The sequence below is a fragment of the Notolepis coatsorum genome (assembly GCF_963971535.1).
Source record: "Notolepis coatsorum genome assembly, chromosome: 1".
Lineage (NCBI taxonomy): Eukaryota > Metazoa > Chordata > Actinopteri > Aulopiformes > Paralepididae > Notolepis > Notolepis coatsorum.
The window spans coordinates 88,799,986-88,822,757 of record NC_140165.1 but is presented as its reverse complement, the minus strand read 5'-3'; the positions used below and the strand labels follow the sequence as shown (position 1 = coordinate 88,822,757).

The window sequence follows — 22,772 nt, the reverse complement described above, 5'->3', positions numbered from 1 at the left end:
TGTGAGCGTGCTCAGCGTGCGTGTCGTGTATGTACTTGTGTGTGGATAGTTCAGTTTCTGTGTCTCTCAATGTTCATTGTTCAAGGCTCTGATGGCCTGGGGGAAGAAGCTTAGCCTAAGCCTCTCCGTCTTAGTCTCTAGAATTCGCAGGCGTCTGCCTGACCTCAGCAGCCAACGTTGTGTGAGTCTTATCAAGTTCCGTCTTCTCAGAAGTTTGTAATGCTGTTTTTAATTATTTTTACACAAACCAAACATTTTGTTTAAAAATTATTATTAAATAAATAAATTGTATTGTCTATATTTATCGTAACGATAGGTCATACAGACCCTCATCTGTACATTTGTTTGCACTGTTTATTCTGTTATCTTTTTATATTCAGATACAATTTTATTTCCAACTGTATATGTATTTCTTCTATTACCCTGCCCTAGCCCCTTTCGTGACTTTCGGTTTGCAAGCCTGGGGCTTTTGTGACCGCAGTCACTTCTTTATGTGACGCCACCACCCACCACTTCAGAAAATACCAACCAAGCGTGAATGTGTGGATCACGTTGTGTCAAAAATATATCAGATATGAATTTCAAAGATACCCAGCGTACAATATGGGTTTAACACAGCTTTACGGTGGGGTCTGGAAGCTCGGAGTTGCTAATAAACAGTTTAAAACATTGTTAGGAAAAACAAGTGGTACTCACAACAAACTCTGGCAAGATGGCGTCTTCTTCTTCTGCCGCTATTAGGCTGCCTGGTGCGCATGCGCTGTGACACCAACGGCGGAAATGGACGTTCGGTCTGTAAGTACCACTCGTCGAGTAACAATATTTTAAACTGTTTATTAGCAACTCCGAGCTTCCAGACCCCACCGTAAAGCTATGTTAAACCCATATTGTACGCTGGGTATCTTTGAAATTCATATCTGATATATTTTTGACACAACGTGATCCACACATTCACGCTTGGTTGGTATTTTCTGAAGTGGTGGCGTCACATAAAGAAGTGACTTCGGTCACAAAAGCCCCAGGCTTGCAAACCGAAAGTCACGAAAGGGGCTAACCCTGCCCATACCTGTACATCTTATCTTAAATTCTTACTCTGATGAGCATAATAAACAAAGTAGTGGACTATAAATACTTAGTTACCGTCCCCCTCTGCCCCAGGTTCACCCAGCGACCTACTGATTATTAAAACGGAAGAGGATGAGGGCACACTTGACCCACCCGGGGATATTTCCTTTGAGATGAAGGAGGACGACACAGACCAGGATATCGGTATGTTACTTTCTCTTTCTACCATTCTCACATTTAAGAGAATCAAGAATCAAAAGGTTTATTTTAGGGGTGCACGATATCGATACCGATAACTTTCTGCTCCTCAAGGTCGATACCGATACGATAACCGATATATATATATTTATTGTATTATAATATTTTATTTTTAATGTATATTCCTGTAGTTTTGACCTAACCAGATTTATCATGACATGAGCGTTACTACTATGAACAAAACAAAGCCAAGAGAACAGTTTTGACTCTTCAAATAAAGTGACTATATTTATTTGTCCAAATAAATATAATTTGAGTCAATCACAAAATTCACAATCCGTCAATGTCATTCAATGTGTTTCGCTGAACAATGAGTGAACTAAAAACCAACAGGTATTGTGCTTTGTCAGTAGGGATGGGTACCGGTACCTGTGAATCGATACCGGTACCCAACGGTACCTTTTTTCGGTACTTCGACCTACCGCAGCTGTGAAAAAAAATATCCAAACTTCAAATAACCACATTTTCGACCGTTTCCGGCTTGCCATTGCCCCGACTGCTTTGTTGTTGAATCAAGTCAAATCCTAAGTAAGCATATATTGTGCGTGTGAACGTTGACAACGTGACATGAAAAGAAAAAAGTTAAATAAAAATAAAAATGTAAAAAAAAAGAAAGAACATGTATTATCGGAGCTATCAATAATTCGGGTTTATCGGGATGACGTCATAATAGCTGATATCGGCCCGATAATTATCGTGCATCCCTAGTTTATTTGTCACATACATACCAGGGCATACAGTGAAATGCGGGTGGTCATGCTCACATTGATTGTGCAAATACAATAAAAAAAACAGGCATAGAAACAATAAAAATAAATAGGTAAGACACAAGATATGCATGGTAAAAAAGACATGCTAAGTTCCTGAGAAACTGGTTCCTATATACACTACTCTACAATATACAATTTATCATTTTAACTCTTAAAGTATCTAAACTATACTATACAGTACCTCCTTCCTTTAAAGTGACTTTCTATTTTTTAAAGTGACATTTTGTTTAAAGTGATTGTTTTAGCGGTTGCCGCATGAGTGTTGTGTGTGCTCATGTGTACTTGTGAGTGGAGAGTTCAGTGTTCTGATGGCCTGGGGGAAGAAGCTTGCCTGACCGCAGCAGCTTGAACATGCTGTTGTTGGGTTCAAGTTTCAAGTTTCTTTAATAGTTGTCATACAGAAGTACAGAATACTTTTATACAAAATGCTTCTTTCTGTTACGCTCCAGAGACTGTGCTAGACAAAAGATAAGTATGAAATAAAATAGTATAGCATGTAAAAAATAGAAGTAAAAATAGAAGTCACGTACGTAGACACAGTGTTCAGTATATACATATGTACAATGTTCGATGCAGAATAGAAGTAACTGAGTTACCATACAATATACAATATACTATGTGTTGTGAAGGATCAGATTAAACCGAATATATATATTTATTTATATATATATATTTAAATAGTATTTGTATATCGTTTGATATCCCCTGTATATTCCTTGTACAATATGCACTGAATATCCCTTTAGTCTACTAAACAGCCCATAATAGTTTCATTCTACCATTGGACGAGAACCTGGCGCCAGCAGCCATACCCCTAGGTTCAAGTTCAATCGTGCCACCCAACATGTCGTGGCAAGCCCGGTTCCGCGTAGGAATACGTCTGGCGAAATACGAATGGTACTATTTGTTCACAGCGCATATATATATGGCGCAAGTAAAGTAGAACTTTCTTTTAGTCCATTAGTTCTTTACCCTCCAACCGAGTAACAGACGCGAAGCCTCACCCACGACGCACGTGTGGTGCAGTAAGGCCTACTTGGCCTCAGAATAGGCATTGAGATATCGTGTGGATTAATAGTTGAATTGTCATAGTTTGGCACTATACCGTCGAGTTGGACGTATTTCTATTAAGCTAATAATAGTCTATTTATGTATGGTGCATCGTTCGGTTAGAGTTATAAAGTTATCAGTACCCCCATCGTTCCTGACGTTATCTGGAGTCTTAACCAGGCTGGGCAGACCACTAGTGGTGCTTGCATCCGAGGAGCTCCGGGCCAGGACGAGGAGACCTGTACATTGGATTACTTTACCCGGACGACGGCGAGCCTTCCACGGCTTGGATTATGCTTTGGGTGCTTTGATTATTCCATGGATAACGGCCAACACTGCTGAGTGTTGGAACTACCCCCCGGAGAGGAGTCCAGGTGAGACGGCGCTCTACACCAGTGAGGTCGCCTCACGTCTCTCCGTTGTGGACCGGCAGCTACCGTCCACCAGAGGGTCCAGCTGTATTCATCTGCGGACCGAGGTTCTGTGGGCACCGTGTTCAAGACTTTGAATTCTCCCAAGAAATCGTCGGCCAGATGGGATACCGCCAGCGGCTCTTCTAACCCCCCCCCTCCTACTGTCTTACAACCAGCGGGACCCCCCCCCCCCCTTAGTGTATCCAGCTATAATCATTTAAGTACCATCGCTATAGTTCCCTAAATAACCGGGTTGTATACTTAGACCCTGTCCACACGAGAGTTTGGATTTAATATGACCGAAGTTTGAAAAAATAAAACTCCGTCCACACGGTGAACACAGGTGGACAACCGTGTATAACTGCGTACTCACGGCAGAGCTGGAACCCAGCAACCGATACATTTAGTACAATGTAATACAATGCCAAAGCAGTAGGCGGCGATGTTGTTCAGCCATGAAGGCCATTTCAACCAATCAGAAAAGACTGAACGCTCACTAAACTTCCTGTTGGGTCGCGATCTGCCATTAATTAACTGAAGAAGAAGAAGTAACGTTACCGATATGAAATGGATGTAAACGTTATTTAACAGATTGCAGAATGGGTACAATACAATACGGCTCAATACAAACAATTGTTAAGGGGATGCAGTCTGGACTGGGTTCCTTATAAGTTATAACAATAACTTGACAACACATGAGTTTAGTTTAGCTGCAGCTACATGTTTACTCTGAGCGTCAACAGACATCAGTCGATCACAACACTCTTCAACACAGACGATACGTTTTGAACAAAAGTTTGTTACAATCATTTTCATATAACGCTACTTGGGACAGCTCTGCTGTAAACACTGGTGTAGTTGGCTCTGCTCTAATCTCTCTACCCCGCGGTCTGCCGTGAACATGGGGAATAATTGCGACAGCTCTGCTGTAAACACTGGGAATAACCTCGGTTGCTATGCCCACACGCAACTGCAAAACCGCACAACTCCACCCTGGCCACCGGTTTCAAAAGACCGCGGTTGCAGTGTAGCAAATCCCCGGTTGTGTGTGGCCGAACAGTGCAACTGCGCACATACAATCACGGTTACATTAAACCCAGCGTTCGTGTGGACGGGGCCTCACTCCCTGCGTAACCAGAGATTGGACATTCAATGTTGATTTACCTACGAATACTCATTTGCCATACAAGTGCCTTTCAAATCATAAGTGTAAACAAGTGAACGTTGTATATACCTTTTGCTATATTAAATATTCGATTTGTACATTTGTGTGGACTTCGTTTCATCAGGTGGGAAAGTGTTCATCATATCTATATCATGTACTGGATGGCCAGAAGTTAAAGTACAAGAGGTAGTGGTTTAATAATACCATACTTAACAATACAGTCAGGGAATTGTACCCCTCAGTTACACTATGCAATATACTAATATACAATACTATATAGTGCAAAGCAGAAATGGGATGAGGTACAATTTAGGTACAATTTACAGTAAGGTGTACTGAGGTATGGGTTGTAGTGCAAATCCTTTACCAATAAATATAAAGTGTGTTTAGGTGTTCTAAAGTGTGGAGAGTGGGTGCTACAGTGTGTTTGTTTAAAGTGAGTGTGTGCGTGTGGTTGTGTGCGCTGTGAGTGCATTTGATGGTTGTTGCATAGTGTTATTGTTCGTTGAGCAACCTGATGGCCTGGGGATAGAAGCTTCTTCTGAGTCTTTCTGTGCTTGCCATGAGACTCCGGTATCGCTTGCCTGACCGCAGCAGTTCAAAGAGGCAGTTGTTTGGGTGGCTGGAGTCCTTGATAATTCTCTTAGCCTTACCCCTGCACCGCTTGTTGTAAATGTTCTGGAGAGTGGGAAGCCCCCCTCCAATTGTGCGTTCGGCTGAACGTGCCACTCTCTGTAGTCTGCTTCGGTCTTGTGCGGTGCTGTCTATTAAATTTTTTTTTTTTTTTATATAATTTTTTTTTTATAAAATATATATATTATATAATCATACTTGTAGTTGTATTATCTGCGAGACATCGCCACTACGCAACAAGTCTAAATGCTCGCTATATGCAACCAGCTCCACTGTCTGTGTGTACTGAGTAGCCTCCAGCTACGGCCAGGATTCTCCGGAGCTGCAGCTGGGCCCTATACTGTAGCCTCCAGCTACGGCCAGGATTCTCCGGCGCTGCAGCTGGTCCCTATTGACTATATTCAGCGTGCCCTCAGCTCGAATACGCATCGACTCAGTGTTATAAGACATTGATATCAGGACGGAGCTATCTGAACTATTTAGTTTAATGGGACGTTTCGTTTTGAACAGTAAGCTAACGCAAGCTATCATGCACTACTAGACTTACTGAAGCATTTGTTGATAGCTATCAGTAGCTAGCCGGCTGGCAGGCTCACCTAGGTCCCAGTGTTTACAACAGCCACGGGTGCGAGAGCGCTGAGGAGGAGCAGACGCCGCAGCTCGCTGATCATACCTGCTGAGTGCTCACTGCTCAGCTCGCGTGAGTGACGTCATCGCGTCATCACACGCCTTGGATAATTTAGGAGTGAAATGCGAATCCAAGGCTTGAAAGCACTACTCGCAAGCCCGCCCCCAGATAATATTTACCAATCGCAACGGCCAATTAAAGGGGCAATTCGCGACGATATCATCGCACTGTACAGCCCTGCCCTGGGTGGCCCCTATGTTGAGGGTGATGGATGAGGAGGTGCAGTTGCCTGCTCTCACCACCTGGGGTCTGCCCGTCAGGAAGTCCAAGACCCACTGGCAGAGGTCATAGTTCAAGCCCAGGTCCCTGAGCTTGGCTATGAGTTTGGGGGGGACTATGGTATTGAATGCTGAGCTGTAGTCGATGAATAGCATTCTCACATAGTTCCCCTGCCTCTTGTCCAGGTGTGATGCTGCTGTGTGCAGCACATGGGCTATGGCTATGGTGGTGGGGGTCTTTCATAATTCTGCAGGCTCTGGATTTGCACCTCCTGTTATATAAGTCCTGCAGGCAGGCACGTGCACACATAGACATGAAGGGGTGCCCGGGCACCTGCCTTTTTCATTTTTCATTAGAAAGTGCCCTTTTTATGCCCCCTTTTTATTTAAGTTTTTTACTGTTGCACATATAGATAGACTGCCCTGCCCTTCCAAATGAAAGATGTCATGATAGAATCTAAATATTAGGTAAAGAAAGAGAGAGAAATGCCCCTCTCCTGGAAGGACCTATTATTTACGCATAGCACGTGGGTGGGTGATGATGAGATGATGTAAACCGCGCGCTGACAGCCGGGCCAGCAGTGCACTGAACACGAAATTGATATCCAGCTGTTGAGCTCATACTCGAGTCGAGACCTCTTTTTTTACAGTTACTATTTCAACTTAAAACAAAGCAAGAGTACACTTCATCATCAGGTAAGGTATTTGCCCAACAAAATAAAATGTCGGGTTTGCAGTGCACTGTATATTCCGGGCATGCCTTGTGAAGTTGTGATTGTCTGTGCTTTTCTCTCATGCAATCAGGCAGGCAGGCAGGCAGGCTAGAAGTGGCAACACTGCACTTCCCCCATACTACATTTGTTATTATTCATACCGCGGTGGCATTGCATTATCTCTTTACTTTATGCTTGATCACATTCTCATCTCACGGTCTCAGCACCTCACTTGCAAGATGCGGCTCTCGTGAAACACTCTCTCTGTTTCTGTCTCTCTCTCTCAATAACAATAGCAATAATAATAACAATAATAATGTATTATTGTAATTATTATTATTATAATAATGCAATAAATTATTAATTGGTCAAATAGTTATTTCAGCAGCTGTACATTCTGAGTTTAAAATATTACCATCTGTAATTAAACTGGATTTGTGTTAATTATGCCTGCAGAAATATGCCCAAAAAAGAAAGATATCAGAAAATGAAAGAGAGAGAGCGCCAGGAAGCAGCTAAGGGTAGCAGGTCTATGAATGCCTGGCTAAAACCAACACCTGAGAGAGTGGATGAGGCTGTAGAGGAACCTGAGAGAGAGGAGGAGGATGTAGAAGAACCTGAAAGAGAGGAGGAAGATGTAGAAGTACTTGGGCCTACTGTACAAGTAATGTAGAAGAAGAGGTCCTATCGAAAATTGCACTCTTAAAGTATCCTACAGATCCTGCCCACCAACAAGCTTTTGATCTCAAATGTAATGCCAGTTATGTAAAAATGTGTGTTGATAGAGGACCAAGTCAACCTCTACTTGGATGTCCCCAAAACAGAGATGGATGTTCATTTCAAAGAAATTGGTATACTACCAGGCCCTGGTTAGAGTATTCACCAGACAAGGACACAATGTACTGCTTCAGCTGTCTGCTTTTCCTTGGAGAGAAGTACAGCAAGTCTGCTTGGAGAGTGGCTGGATTAAACAGTTGGAGAAAAGGGCTTGAATCTATACAAGAGCATGCAAACTCAGAGGCCCACCTAACAAGCATGGTGCGATGGAACACATACAAAAAGAGTGCTTGTCAAGCAGCTTTTGATGTGTCGGATGTTCAAGGCAAAGCGATAAGAGAGCGAGAGAAACAAAAGAACAGAGAAATTTTGACCAGATTGATTGACATCATTTCATATCTTGCACGACAGGGAAAGGCTCTCAGGGGTGATGATGAGTCTACTGAAAGCTCAAACCAGGGCAACTTCCTTGAACTTGTGAAAATGTTCAGCCAATACGACAGTGTACTGAAGCTACATTTAGATCATGTCAAAGAGAAGAAAGTTGGAAAGAAGAAGAGTTGGGTTTCTTTACTCTCAAACAGGACACAAAATGATCTCATAAAGGCCCTGGCCACATTCACTAGAAGAGAGATAGGGAAAGAGATGAAGGAGGCAAACATCTACTCAATACTTGTAGATGAAACAACTGATGTGTCTCACTGTGAGAAGGTATCCTTTGTTGTCCGTTATGTGTTTGAAGTCTAAAGTGTTAAGCACATATATAGTCAATTGGTCCTGTTGTTCAGCCTCACAATGCTATTTGATAGTAAATGTGTTTATATGTCCCACCCTCTGCCTCTGAATTTGCTAATGTCTTTTTAATTTGGGCCTCACAGGGTTAACCTCTTAAGCCCGAGATATACAGTAAAAGTGTATATTTTCAGCATTACGTTTGTTTACCAATTATTTTAACTGTTATTAGTGAAATATAAGATTATAGAAATCTCAGGGCATTGAGTCGGAAACCGGCGCATATTGACAGGAGGAAGTGGCACAGCCAAAAGTGAGTGTAGTCTTTTGAAGGAAGAGACTCAGGGCTTTCGAATTTCGAAAAACTACCCTACCCAGCTCACACCAGCCCCTGTCAATCATCTTATTTTTTTAGGATTATCTCCCACAAACCTGAACGTTATTGCCATAAAACAGAACGCAGTTAGTTTCTCTACCTTTCTGTGAACGTCTTGCAAAAAACGGTGTTGCAATACGATGAAAAATGGTGGAGAAATGTACATTATAAAAAAGATGGCAGAATTCAGTACTGTATCTACAAAACCTTCTGTTTAATCATCTTCCCTTTATTCATTTGCTTAGATTTCTCGCGGGTTGGCCACCCCTGCTGTAGACCATGTCAGGTCCTCTGTGATGTGGACCTATGGAGCTGAACCTGGCCACACAGTCATGTGTGTACAGCGAATACAGCAGGGGGCTCAGAACGCAGCCCTGGGGGGACCCGATACTCAGGGTGATTTTGCTGGAGGTATGACCCCCCACCCTGACCTGGGGGCCTGTCACTTAGAAAGTCCAGGATCCAGGCGCTCATGGCGGAGCTCAGACCCAGATCGATCAGCTTGTCAACCAGTCTGGTGGGGACTATGGTGTTGAAAGCTGAACCCAGGCCCAGCCATCATCTATCTATCGGCCGGCCCCGCCCTCTCTCTCTCTCTCTCTCGCGCGAGTGCACAGGGGGGGAGACACGTGGCGGAGGAGGCAGGATGAGCAAGGGCATTGGACGAGGGGCCGGAAGGGGAGGGGATATGCAAGGTGAAAGAGAGGACCGCCACATGCGGCTAGTTAGCTTTCATTACTGGGACAATTCTGTGACGTTGATTTATGTGTTCTGGAATGACTCCCTTTCCATGTGTGTGTGATTAGTCGTTTTGGAGGTTGTGGCTCCCTGAAGACAGGCTGTGTGTGGTTAGGTTATTTTTATTTTTATTTATTTTTTAATGATGTAATAATGTAAAAATTATCATTAAAAATACCTGATTATGAGAAAAAAATATTACGATGCATGGAATATTGTTGATATGGCACACTAGTTACAACTATATTTCAAACAGTCACTTCATGTCAAAAAGGTTGCTGACCCCTAGTGTAGACTGTAGACCATGTCAGGTCCTCTGTGATGTGGACTCCCAGGTACTTGAAACTGCCTACCCTGTCCATGATAGCCCTATTTATCCACAGTGGCGTGTGTCCTCCCCCCCCCCCCCCCGCTGTATTCTCCTAAAATCCACGATCAGCTCTTTGGTTTTACCAATGTTAAGGAGTAGGCTGTTATCCCGGCACCAGCGTGCCAGTTCATCAACCTCCTCCCGATAGGCCTTCTCGTCATTGTTAGAGATCAGCCCCACCACCACGTGTCGTCCGCAAACTTCACTATGGAGTTGGAGCTGAACCTGGCCACACAGTCATGTGTGTACAGTGAATACAGCAGGGGGCTCAGAACGCATCCCTGGGGGGACCCGATACTCAGGGTGATTTTGCTGGAGGTATGACCCCCCAGCGTGAATACTTTCGGCAACCAACATGCCCTTCCGCGTTGCTCTGATTGGCCGAGCGCTTGCATGCGCATGAGCCGCGACAAGCTCGCCAGCCAGGCAGGAATACTAAACTCCGCTTAAGCTCCAGGAGAGAGGAGAGAGGCTGAAAACCCGCAGTTCTTGCCCGACTGATGGGAGCCGAATCCCGGATCAGATTTTTCTGATGAATACCCCCAAAACATGGAGGTCCCGAACGCAATTTATACAAATGGAAGTATTGATTACGCCGTAACGAATCATTAAAAAAATATACCGTTAACTGGAATATGTTGTTTCTTTACACATATGTTGGATTATGTAACTGGTTTGTCATGACAAACCAATAAAAATCGCGATTTACCCGGTGGCTACAACAACACACAGTAACTACATGCATCATTGTTTACAATGAACGGTGGGGTTAATCGACACGGACGCGTTAAACTAACCTAAAGTTAGTTGTTCACCAACAATCTACAGACACAAACAAACACAGAACCGGACTGTTATATTAAATTAATTGATTGCTGTTTAACGCATCCGATTAGCCCAGTCCGGGATCCAGGATCCAGGTGCTCATGGCGGAGCTCAGACCCAGATCGATCAGCTTGTCAACCAGTCTGGTGGGGACTATGGTGTTGAAAGCTGAACTATAGTCAATGAACAGGAATCTCACATAGCCCCCCTTCTGACTGTCAAGGTGAAATAGTGTGTTGTGTAGTACTTGGGAGACCGCATCGTCAGTGGACCTGTTTGTCCTATATGCGAACTGCAGTGGGTCCATGTTACTAGGGAGAGAGGCACAGATGTGGTCCTTGACCAGCCTCTCAAAGCATTTCATGACCACAGAGGTGAGTGCCACCGGTCTGTAGTCATTAAGGCCTGCTATAAGACTTTGTTTCTCTATATCTTTATCTCTTGTCATTCTATATTTTACAGGACTTTGTTTCTCTATATCTTTATCTCTTGTCATTCTCTCATTTATAAGACTTTGTTTCTCTATATCTTCATCTCTTGTCATTCTCTCATTTATAAGACTTTGTTTCTCTATCTTTATCTCTTGTCATTCTCTCATTTATAAGACTTTGTTTCTCTATCTTCATCTCTTGTCATTCTCTCATTTATAAGACTTTGTTTCTCTATATATTTATCCCTTGTCATTCTCTCATTTATAAGACTTTGTTTCATAGTAGTATATTGAAGGCTTTGGCACACCGACTCGACAGAGATAAGACCATCACCGGTAAGCAGAAAGGGGGAGGTGTCTGCTTATATATAAACCAAAAGTGGTGTAAGACTGTTACTGTACGGGATACAATATGTACAGCTGACATAGAAATGCTGACTGTGTCTCTTCCTCGCATTACCTACCAAGAGAGTTCCCGCAACTCATGTATGCAGTAGTGCAGGGGTTCCCAAACGTTTCAGGCCGGGACCCAGAAAATAAGGCGTCAGAGAGCCGCGGCCCAATGCACATCGTCAGGCTTTTTTTTATTTTAATTTTTTTGCGAGGCAACCGATTTTTTAAGCAAAATATCACTTCAATCCTATTAAGTTAGTTCAAGTTAGTTATTCATTTATATGTGCAATTTATGAGAGGGCTAACTTGTTGCAAAATAATAATGATAATAATAATAGCCTCATTAAAATACTATTGTTGCTTCGGTTGTTTTCAGCGTTTTATGTGCATAATCTGTTATTTAGTTTGAAATGTTCGTTGAAATAAGTCGATTTTTCGTTTTTGTTTATATATTAAGTTAATACAAAACTATAGTCACATTTTAGAATGTGTAAATGCATGCTTTTAATGTTTTTTAAGTGGCGAGTGACTTTTTTTGTTATTGCAGTCGCTCCCCTTCCGTCTGCTTTGGGATAGGAGCAGAGGTGGTTGAAACGCGCAAACTTCACACGCACTAATAAGCATTGGCGGCTATTAACAGTTTCACTATTAACAAGTTTCACCTGAAGAAGGCAAATGCCGAAACATTGGTGACAATAAACTGCAAAGAGGAGACAAATGAGTGTGCAACTTTCTTTATCGTTTTCAGTACGTTCTGTCAGTCTGCACCTCTTAAACGTTTTTGGGTGTGCTCCACCTTGTGCTATTAACATGCACAATAACTACACACAATAACAAAAACAACACAATAACCAAACAACCATGAAATGAATATAGGCCCTACATATAGATTCTATGATTATGAAAAACGTGTAGGCCTATGTACTTCAGAAAATGAACTATTTAAAAGCATCACAGTAGTTTGCTATATATAAAGAGATTATTATCACTCGTAGACTGCAGACTGATTGTCACAGATTCAATATTATTTTATCCATCATGCTGCATATTTATTGCGTGGACATTGGCTGTCTCTAACAAAGTGTGATCCCATGCTGTCACGCAGTCTGTCAAACCTCCTCTCCTGTGGTGCGTTTATGGACGCCTGCCTCACACCTGAATGAGAATGAGAAAGTATAACAACGATGTTATGGTTCTGACCGTTTCCCCCCTGCTCACAGCCATAGGAGGTGGTTGTGAAACATGCAAACGTTACGCAGTAATAAGCATTGGTATGTCGATCCAAATGTGCGTATTCCCCCTCAGCGGATATCCAGAACTCAGTCAGCGGCTTGGACTGAAACTCTGTCTTTAAGGTTTGGTCGCTTGACAGTTCAACAAGTGTGTCCTCCAGGTCGGATGGCAGGTGTGATGCTGTTGTTACTGTGAATGGGGATCTTATCCAGTCATGCTGTTCTGGTGCTGTTTCCTCTGGGAAATACTTTTTAAATCGTTCAAGAAGGGCTTTGAGGTGACTGGTTATGGACATCTTCACTGTGTTCACACTGAGTTCATTTCCCCCCATAAACTCATCCAGCTCTGGAAACATATCAATCCTGCCCATTGCTACCCGTGCAATCCAACGCTCGAGTTTCCTCGTGAACGATAGTATTTTGTCATTGAGCGACAGGATGCTTGTATTTTCACCCTGTAGTGAGAGATTAAGTCCATTCATTTGATCAAATATGCCAGACAGATAGGCTAGCCTTGTTATCCAGCCAGGATCGGAGAGGTGGGCAGCGAGCTGGGGCGCATTCTCCGCCAGAAACAAGCACACCTCATCCCGCAGCTCAAACAGGCGCGTGAGGACATTTCCTCGTGAAAGCCACCGCACCTCAGTATGGAACAGCAGGCCTTCATGCTCAGAGCCCATTTCGTTGCAGAGAGATGCAAACAGCCTGGTGTTGAGTGGACGAGATTTTATATAGTTGACTATTTTTATGGCTGTGTCAAGAACACCTTTAAGCTCTGCATCGAGCGTTTTGCCTGCAAGAGCTTCTCTGTGAATGATAGTGTGTGAACTTCACGTGAGGTGCCACTTGCAAGACTCTGGCTTTCAGTCCTTTATTTTTCCCCACCATCGCCCCAGCGCCGTCGGTACACACACCAACACACTCCTTCCAAGACAGTCCCTCCTCTTTCAGTTTCTCATCCAGTTTTAGGAAAACATCCTCACCTGTGCATGTTCCCTCCAGTACAGTGCACACAAGCATGTCCTCCTCCAGCTTCCCATCAAATTTGTACCTCACAAATACAAGCAACTGGGCACAGTTCGAGATATCTGTCGATTCGTCTAGTTGCAAAGCATATTTGCCTTGCTTCACTCTGTCAATAAGCTGACACTTGATGTCCTGGGCCATATCTGTGATAAGCCGGGCAATTGTGCCGTTAGAGAGCGGCACTGATTCAATTTCACGAGCCAGTTTATCCCCATGCATATTCCGACTCAAAGCTATAGCAGCGGGTTTGATGAGAGTTTCCCTGATTGTGTGTGGCTTTTTTGCCAGAGCAATTAAATATGCCACCTCATGAGGCCTTTTGTGCTTTCGCAGGGACTGATGTTTGTGTATATATCACCTTTTTTTGGCCTAGCAATTCTCGCTCTTTTCGGCGGAAAAAATCAACGTGTTTCTCAGCGAGGGAGGGGTGCTTTGTTTTTAAATGCTGTATCATTTTGCAAGGCTTTAAGCAGTCATTTGAAAGGACGTCGGCACACACGACACATTGAGGAAGTTGCACCTCGTTCACAACATTACATATGAATCCATATTGGATATATTCCTCACGATATTTTCGACTATAGATAGGCTGCCGCTGGTCCAACTTTGGGTGGGTGCTTCTTTGTGTCGCACACGGCCCTGGTCCCACATCATCCACATGGCTACTTTGACTATCACCTCAATCCCGTGTCAGCTGATGGCCTTTCTGGCGGTGGAACTGCTTCTCGACTCTCCTCCGCTGGCTTCTCTGCTTCTCTGCTTTTGGCCGTTATTAACCAACGTTTCATTTTGAATTTGAGCTAGCTAGCAACAAGTATACATTTGCCAATCTCCGACCGAAATTCAAATAACCACAGTGTGTCGCTAGTGTCTCGCCGTACCTCAAGTCAAGAGTTTTATTTGCCGGCTATGAAAATTCCCCGCGTGCCTATGCAGGCACGCGTGCCTAGGGTTGCCTACCCCTGATCTAGATCGACATCCCATAATAATGATCTTTTTGCTCCAGTATCATCCCCCATCGCTACGAGGAAGCTGCGGTGAGTTTCAGCGTTTTTGATTATTATTATCCATACAAACTGCTCTGATCTATATATCACCCATACTACATGAATCATTTAACGTCGGTCATTGAATTATAAACAACCCCCCCCCCCCCCCTCCGGTCACCAGCAGATGACCAGTCATGACGTTTAGGATCGTGTACAGTTGACATTTTTAATATAACGTTGATTGGTATCAAACTGCATTTGATCATCTAATATATGCATTTATGGCTATAACTCATGTTTTATGAAATACTGCAGAAAACGATAACATATTTATACTCTAGACCGTATTTTAGTATGAATGTGTGAATGAAAAAGTACAACGTTGCTACATCCTAAACGATAGATACTTGATGTTGAATGGGCCATAGTAATGTCAATTTAGCAATACAATTTAAAAAGTTATAGCCCTGCAAAGAAGGTGAACATCTCCATAGAGAAATAGAGCCGGCAGACTGGCTACAAGGATGAGTATAAGCTCTGGCAAAGAATGGGTTAATAAAAATAAAAGGATATTTTTCTGTGGGACACCCGAGGAGAAGAAAGATGTTAATAAAGAGGTCAAACGAGCAGTGAGACAGGCATGGCTAAACTATAAGAATAAAATAGCAGATAAATATAATCAAGGTGACATGTGTTCAGACCGGAAAGGAATTAAAATTATGTCCGGGATAAACACCAATACAGACCCTAAAAATATACAAATAGGAAATAGTAGCCAGAACTCCCTACCAGACGAGGCAAATAAGTTCTCACCTGGACATCCACTGGAAGTCTCTACACAGTCAGTAGGTAAATATTTTAAAGAGATTAAGGTAAATAAAGCTAAAGGGCCAGATGGAATATGTGCTGATCAACTGAGTCAAGTGTTTCAAAGACTATTCCAGCTCTGCTTGGACTCAGCAGTGGTTCCTGATCTCTGGAAGAATTCTATCATCATTCCAATTCCAAAGATCAGCAGACCCCAAATCCTCAACGACCTGCGGCCTATTGCCTTAACATCACTAGTAATAAAGTCTGGAGAAAATAGTTAAATCTGAAATTGTTGATGCAACCAGATCAGCTCTTGACCCCATGAAATGTGCATATAGGCCTGAGAGGGGTGTTGAAATTATTTATTTTGAATTCTGTACATGAGCATGTAGAAAAAAAGAACACGTATGCAAGATTACTCTTTGTTGACTTTTCGTCAGCCTTCAATACAATGCAGCCTCACATACTTGTAGAAAAACTTAGAAATTACTTTCATTTGGATCACCAATTTATCAGATGGATTATCAGTTTTCTTACATATAGAACTCAAGACAGTAAGTATAAATGGAAAAAGTTCCAAATCAATTCTAATCTCCACTGGCTCACCGCAAGGCTGTGTTCTTTCTTCTCTTCTTTTAGTTTTTATACACAAACGACTGTCTTAGCAAATATATAAATCACCATATTGTAAAATTAGCTGACGACAGTGTTATCCTATCTCTTCTCAGTCAGTCAGATAGATCACATGGACCCATAATACAAGACTTTGTAGACTGGTGTGATGGCTGTTTTCTGGATTTAAATGTATCCAAAACCAAAGAAATGATTATCTCACCAAAACACATAGACCAGGGGTGTCAAACTCATTTTCACAGAGGGCCACATCAGCATTATGGTTGCCCTCAAATGGCCAAAGGCCGTATCAATGTTAATGTAATGTAAAATAAATGTAGCTACTCATTTACATATTGTTAAACATGTTGTTTCTGTATTTATTACTTCATTCAAGTTACACATATTGCATATGCATTTGCATAGATGTAAAAATATATGTTAGCTTATGTTATTTTAACAAATAATTTTAGTTTATCAGAACCCCATATTACTCTATCAATCAATGATCAACCCATTCAAGTAAATAACAAAGAAGAATATCATCAAATACAAGCTATGCCATTAAGTTTGTTCAAAACACAGATGTTATAATAAAAAAGGCTCATCAGCATCTGTACTGTCTTCGTAAACTAAACTCCTTTGGAGTCGACCAGAGAATTCTGACAATGTTTTATTCTTCCTTTATTGAGAGCATTCTAACCTTTTCATTTTTATGCTGGTTCACATCCCTCTGTCAAAGAGACGAGAACAAACTGCAAGGTGTTGTCAACCTCGGCAGAACACAAAGATCCCTAATGCAGTTTTACAGTGCTCAAGAAAGCACATAATATAATTGATGACTCCACACATGTCCTTCATGTGAGTTTTGACCTGCTGCCCTCAGGAAAGCACTTTAGACAGCCTGCCTGTAAAACAAACAGAAGAAAGTTTGGGTTTGTTCCAGAGGCCATTCGACTGGTGAATGGCCACAGTACAAGGAATGGTCAGTTTACTAACATGCACCCTTTGACCCCTTGATTTAAAAATGTTTGACGAAAATGCACTTTTTTTGTACTGACCAATTTATTTATATTTAATAAATATCTATTTATTTATTGGACTTGACAGATCAACAATGTAGGGATCCCATTCTGGCAGTGTCATGCTTTAAAGTGCCATGTATGTCTCTTGTCCCTGTTTCGTCTGGTTTAGTCTTGAATGTGTAGAAATGCAGCTGTTTGCCGTATCATGCTCTAAATTGCCCCTTGCGGGACTAATACACTTTCTTTAATTTAATTGAATTTGCCTGTGTGGGAGTTTGTCGGAATAATGAGATGGTTGCTGCGGTGATGGGAAACTTCACATGACTAATAAACTCATGACAACACCAGTATTACCAGTGACACCAGACATTTTACATAATGACTCAATATGTGTAGAGCGCTTACAGCGCTACATCCTGTGTGTCTAGTCTGTTTTACTTTTAATACATTTTTAATTACTAGTATCCATTTGTTGGACGGACAGAGTTAACGTTCTAATTTAAAAATAAACCAACGGACAGTAATACCTTCCATCAATTTTTGATCTGACTGATCACTGTAGCTGTTATTTAAAGCATTGCTCAAACATACTTTTGCTGGTCTGGACTGATCCTCTGAGCTCCTCTCCAGTCGAGCTTTAGTTTCTGCAGGATTTAAATCCATAACATTGCCAAATCCTTGTGTTGCCTCTAGACCCTTCTTTCTCTCCTTTGTGTGAAGTTAAATCTACCCTACTACTAGAAATGAAAGTGAAACTTAAGATGCTCTGTACCGGCTGTCACAGTGAAAGGGTTAACCGTTTGGTAGTGCGGCAGTGAAAGGGTTAACTTGTCTGACTAAGTATTGATAATGTATTTCACAAATTCATATTTTTTTTTAAAGATTTATGAATGTGGGCACTGATATGTGAAAATTAACTAAATGGGTTTTAATATATATAACTTTGATTGTAAATGTCTAGTCGTCCCTGTTTATGTTTGAACCTCTATGTTCTCTTAGTTATTTGAGTTAAATCTCTTTTCTTCCTCCCTCTTTTCTCCAACACAGATATCTTCCCTGGTCTTCCCTCCACTAACAAACAGAAGAACATTGACAAACCAAGGCAATGGTTTGACCAGTTTGGGACAAACATTACTACAGAGAGGAATATCGAACCTGCATTATTTTCCTACGGCTGTGACGAGTGTGGAAAGTGCTTCAATCGGTTATATGATTTACAGAACCACCAGCGTATTCATACAGGAGAAAAACCCTACCAATGTGACCAGTGTGAAAAGTGCTTCAATCAGTTATCTAATTTACGGCAACACAAGCGTGTTCATACAGGAGAAAAACTCTACCCCTGTGACCAGTGTGTTCAGTCATTCATCTCATTTACAGAAACACCAGCTTACTCATACAGGGAAAAACATAAATCAGGGTTCCCAAGTGTCCTAGAAAACAATTGACTAATTTTCCAGTCATGGAAAAGGAAAGATATCCTGGACAATCTTGAGTTGTTCTGGAAAATGATTTCAATATTCTCCTATTTTTCCTTTAGTTGAGAATGAACTACTAGGTCTGTCTACTAGAGCTCCCCAAAACAGATAACATTGCCATCTGAAGGGGTTATGCTATGTTCAGGATAATATTTACGTTCAAATGGTAGTTAATGGAGGTGAGTATTTTGAATAGGCTGCTCTCTGCTATGTTGTGGAAAAGCTGTGAACAGACCCCCAAGTCACCTCACATGGTAGCACTTGCAGGTTGAATGACAATACAACTTAAATGGCCGAAACTCAGAATAATGTAAGTTACACAGATTTGGGACTAACGTGTTACAGTAACGCCATTACTTTTGGCAGTAACTAGTACTCTAACACATTACTTTTTAAATTCAGTAACTCAATTACCGTTACTAAATGGTTTGTTACTGAGCACAAGGCACAACGAGTCAGGTTAGCATTTGTTGTTCTAGTAAACACAACATTCAAAGGTTAGCATTTGTTGTTCTTAGTAAACACAACATTCAGAGTTAGCGGAGTGACGAGCCCGGCTCACGAAATTCAGATCAAACTGTCAAACTAGGTGTTGCAGATCAAATACGAATTAAGATCCAGCGATTGCATATCCGATTTATCACCTAGAATGTTGTCAGAAATAGGGCTGTGTGATATGGACATTTTATATATCAATAACGATATACGGTATATCACAATATAGTATGTTTTCTGTAACTTCAATAAAACATTTGTTATACAAAATAACTACATACTTCATGACTACTTTTTGTTAATCCTGTGTGTGAACTAAATCCGACACGTGCACAGCACACCGAAAACACCTCTCACCTCGGCATCTCTTTCTACCACAGATTTCACTCATCTTGCGCAAAACCAATATTTTCCATTGATTTGATTTCAGAGTAGGTATGATGAATTAGCAATAATCCACTTGATACAGAAAAATTGGATGCAACAGAATAATACCACGGCTTGAGTCGAGTGAAAACGGACGACTGACAAGCTTTTAAAAACTAAAGTAAATAAAAACAAGGTACAACTGAAGGCAATATATTGGGTCCTACTCCAGTGGTCCACGAAAGCAGATGAATGCATTTGTATTCAATAAAAACACGATACAGGTGCATATAACGCTCTGGGCTCTTGCAAGTCATTTGTATTGCTGCTCATAGTGAGATGGTGCACTTGATTTCCATCACAAGCCAGCTGTTCTGTATTCCAGAAAACGTCCTGAACACAAGAAGAAGTTCCAGGCAGAAGGAAGGGTCTCTTCAGATACAGATATCTCCACACACCTCTAGTGGGTCATAAAGGCTGATTGAGAGCGATTATTTCTGTATGAGATTATTTTCTATACATAGTTTTTTAGGAGAATCTACTCGTGCCTTTTGAACTTTTGTAGTGGTAGCTCACAGTTGGCCTCTTTAACCCTTTTACTACCACACTACAGACGGTTAACCCTTTCACTACCACACTACACATGGTTAACCCTTTCACTACCACACTCTTTTTCTCTGAGAGAATGAGCTGTCAATCTTTCCATGTCTGTCATTTCCCCCATGGGCTGTATAGTAGGCTATTTCCCAGATCTCAATCGCCCATCCACTTTTTAAAATGTCCCTAAAATCATGAATCACAACTAATAGACTCTAATAACACAGCCGGGTCATCAAACATTGCAATAGACTGAACAGTTTAATAATTTTCTTGTTCTGATTCAGACAAGACAGCTTTTAAATTCTCTCACTCACTCACTCACTCACTCACTCATATTATATTATTTATATTTATATTATATGGCTGTTGGTCTCCCAGACAGTTTCTGTCGGGTGACTGCGACACATCAGTGAGTTACTCGGGTTGCCTCTGATCTGGAGCTTTTTGTTGGCGAGCACAAATTCAGGGCTATAATCACGCGTTTTCATAAAACAATGAGATACTTGAACAAAAACCATTCACATCTGACATGTTCAAGCCAGAAGGAATCCTGCATTATTTTTCCAAGATGTTCCTATTCATGGAAAGGTGAAAGACTCACACTCACAGCCATGCTGATTTGGCTAAATGACATCCAGTCATTTTAGTTTGAAACAACTTTTAGTCAGGGCAGTGTCATGGTTTCTCCCCATCATACTTTTTTAGCGCAGAAGCTCGTGCAGGTAGTGGGCAACTTAGTCATGTGACTCAGTTGGTATTGCTGATTGGCTCGAACAAACAGCGAACAGGTCTATGGTAGTCTACCCCTTGCCTTATTTATAGTTTTGTCTTTTGTTGTAATGTATAACTATATTTTGTATGTGATGTATGTAGCCTAGTTTACCAAATATGTTTTTATCAAATATGCACTGTTTTGTTATACAATGAAAATTTGCTTTTAGTTCATCCTGTTTTTCCCAAAGTATAAAATGAGGGAATTTGCACGGCAATGTAAATGTTTCATACTATCAGAAGAAGGGTGTGTGTGTATATATATATATATTAAGGCTGTCAAAGTTAACGCAGTATTAACGCGTTATCGCCCGATTCTATTAACGCCACTATTTTTTTAACTCGCGATTAACTTTTAAGAAAAAAAACTAGACTTCACTCAGGTGTATTATTGATGCTCTCATTGATACTATGTTTGTTTCTGAATTGTGTGTGTGTGTGTGTGAGATATAGAGAGAAAGAGGGGGAGGGGTGAGAGAGATGAGGAAGGGGCAAGAGAGAAAGAGCTGGGAGAGTGTGTGTGTGAGAGAGAGGGGGGGGGGGTGATTACTCAGCCCTTGTGTGAGTGAATGTAACAAGTTCCTAACGTTTTCTTTCCCCTATTATTTCATGCACACTTTATTCATTGTTTTAAATTATTATTTTCTTTTAAGTTATTTTGTGCATCACTCTGTTTTGAATTTGATGCAAATTTGCAATGCATGAGGGTCATCCTTTTGTGTTAAATGGCTGCATAAAGCAAGCATTTTTGACTCATGTTGATAAGAGTATTAAAACTTGGAACTTGAAAAAGATCCGTTTAAGGTAGATAAAAAATACTAGGAAAGACAGCCTTCTCCCACTTTATACCTCTGGCATGGAATGACTTGGCCTCACTTGGCAAATTTTAATATTAATTGCAGAGCTCCTTGAAGGAAGAGTGTTGTTGATTTCAGTGATTTTTTTATCCCCAATGATTATTTCTGTAGCGTTTTCAGCTATACACTTTTGTTGTTATGTATACTTTATGTTTTGTGTATGTAATGTATATTTACTGCTGCTGTTATCTTGGCCAGATTTCCCTAGTAAAAGAGATATTGTATCTCAATGGGAATTTCTGGTTAAATCAAATTGAGTATATAAAATTCTTGAATCCCTTGCGAGTGATGAATTAAAGGAGTTGTTATACCAATGACATTTTACATTTTATCAACATGCCAATCAAATGTTTTAGAAGAAACAAAACATAGCACATCACAGCTTCACTGAAGGTGCTACATTTCTGTTGCACTTAACAAGAAACAATATTGTGCTTCACTCTTTACTGATCTGTCCAACGCTTTTAAGACAGTTGACATGATGTTTCTAGTCTATTTTCGCCATGAGCTGCTTCTTCTTCTTTCGTGTATCATCAGATGGCCAACTCCGTGACCTGCAGCCACACCCTCGTCTCTGGTCCTACGTCGAAAAGACCAGCTTCTGAGGGCGGGCTGTAGAGGGGGCAGCCAGTGATTATATGCTCGGCAGTCTGTTCAGGCTCGCCACACTTGCATGCCGCACTGTCTGTGAGGCCCCACTTCTTCATGGAAGACTTGAAGCGCCCGACTCCAGTGCGAGAGTTTAGCCTGCCTGGTGGTGCCGGTGTTGTTGTGGCTTTGTGCAGGATGTGCCAGTCATACTTCTGGGCTTTTCTTGCCAGGGTGCGGGTAGCCGCATCACGTCAGAGACTGGCTGGGGCGATACCAGTTAGGACTGGCAGGTAGGACACAGGGGTG

The 22,772-nt window shown here is 41.6% G+C and overlaps 1 long non-coding RNA gene across 1 annotated transcript in view; it reads left to right on the top strand.

The window, feature by feature from the left end:
* The window catches only part of LOC311240810, a 44,811-nt gene extending 25,281 nt beyond the window's left edge, over positions 1–19,530 (top strand). Inside the window, exons 3-4 of the long non-coding RNA XR_014620498.1 lie at positions 1,159–1,269; positions 18,356–19,530. This is a non-coding gene — a long non-coding RNA (uncharacterized lncRNA). The remainder of the gene's footprint in view (positions 1–1,158; positions 1,270–18,355) is intronic.
* The last annotated feature ends 3,242 nt before the right edge of the window (positions 19,531–22,772 follow it).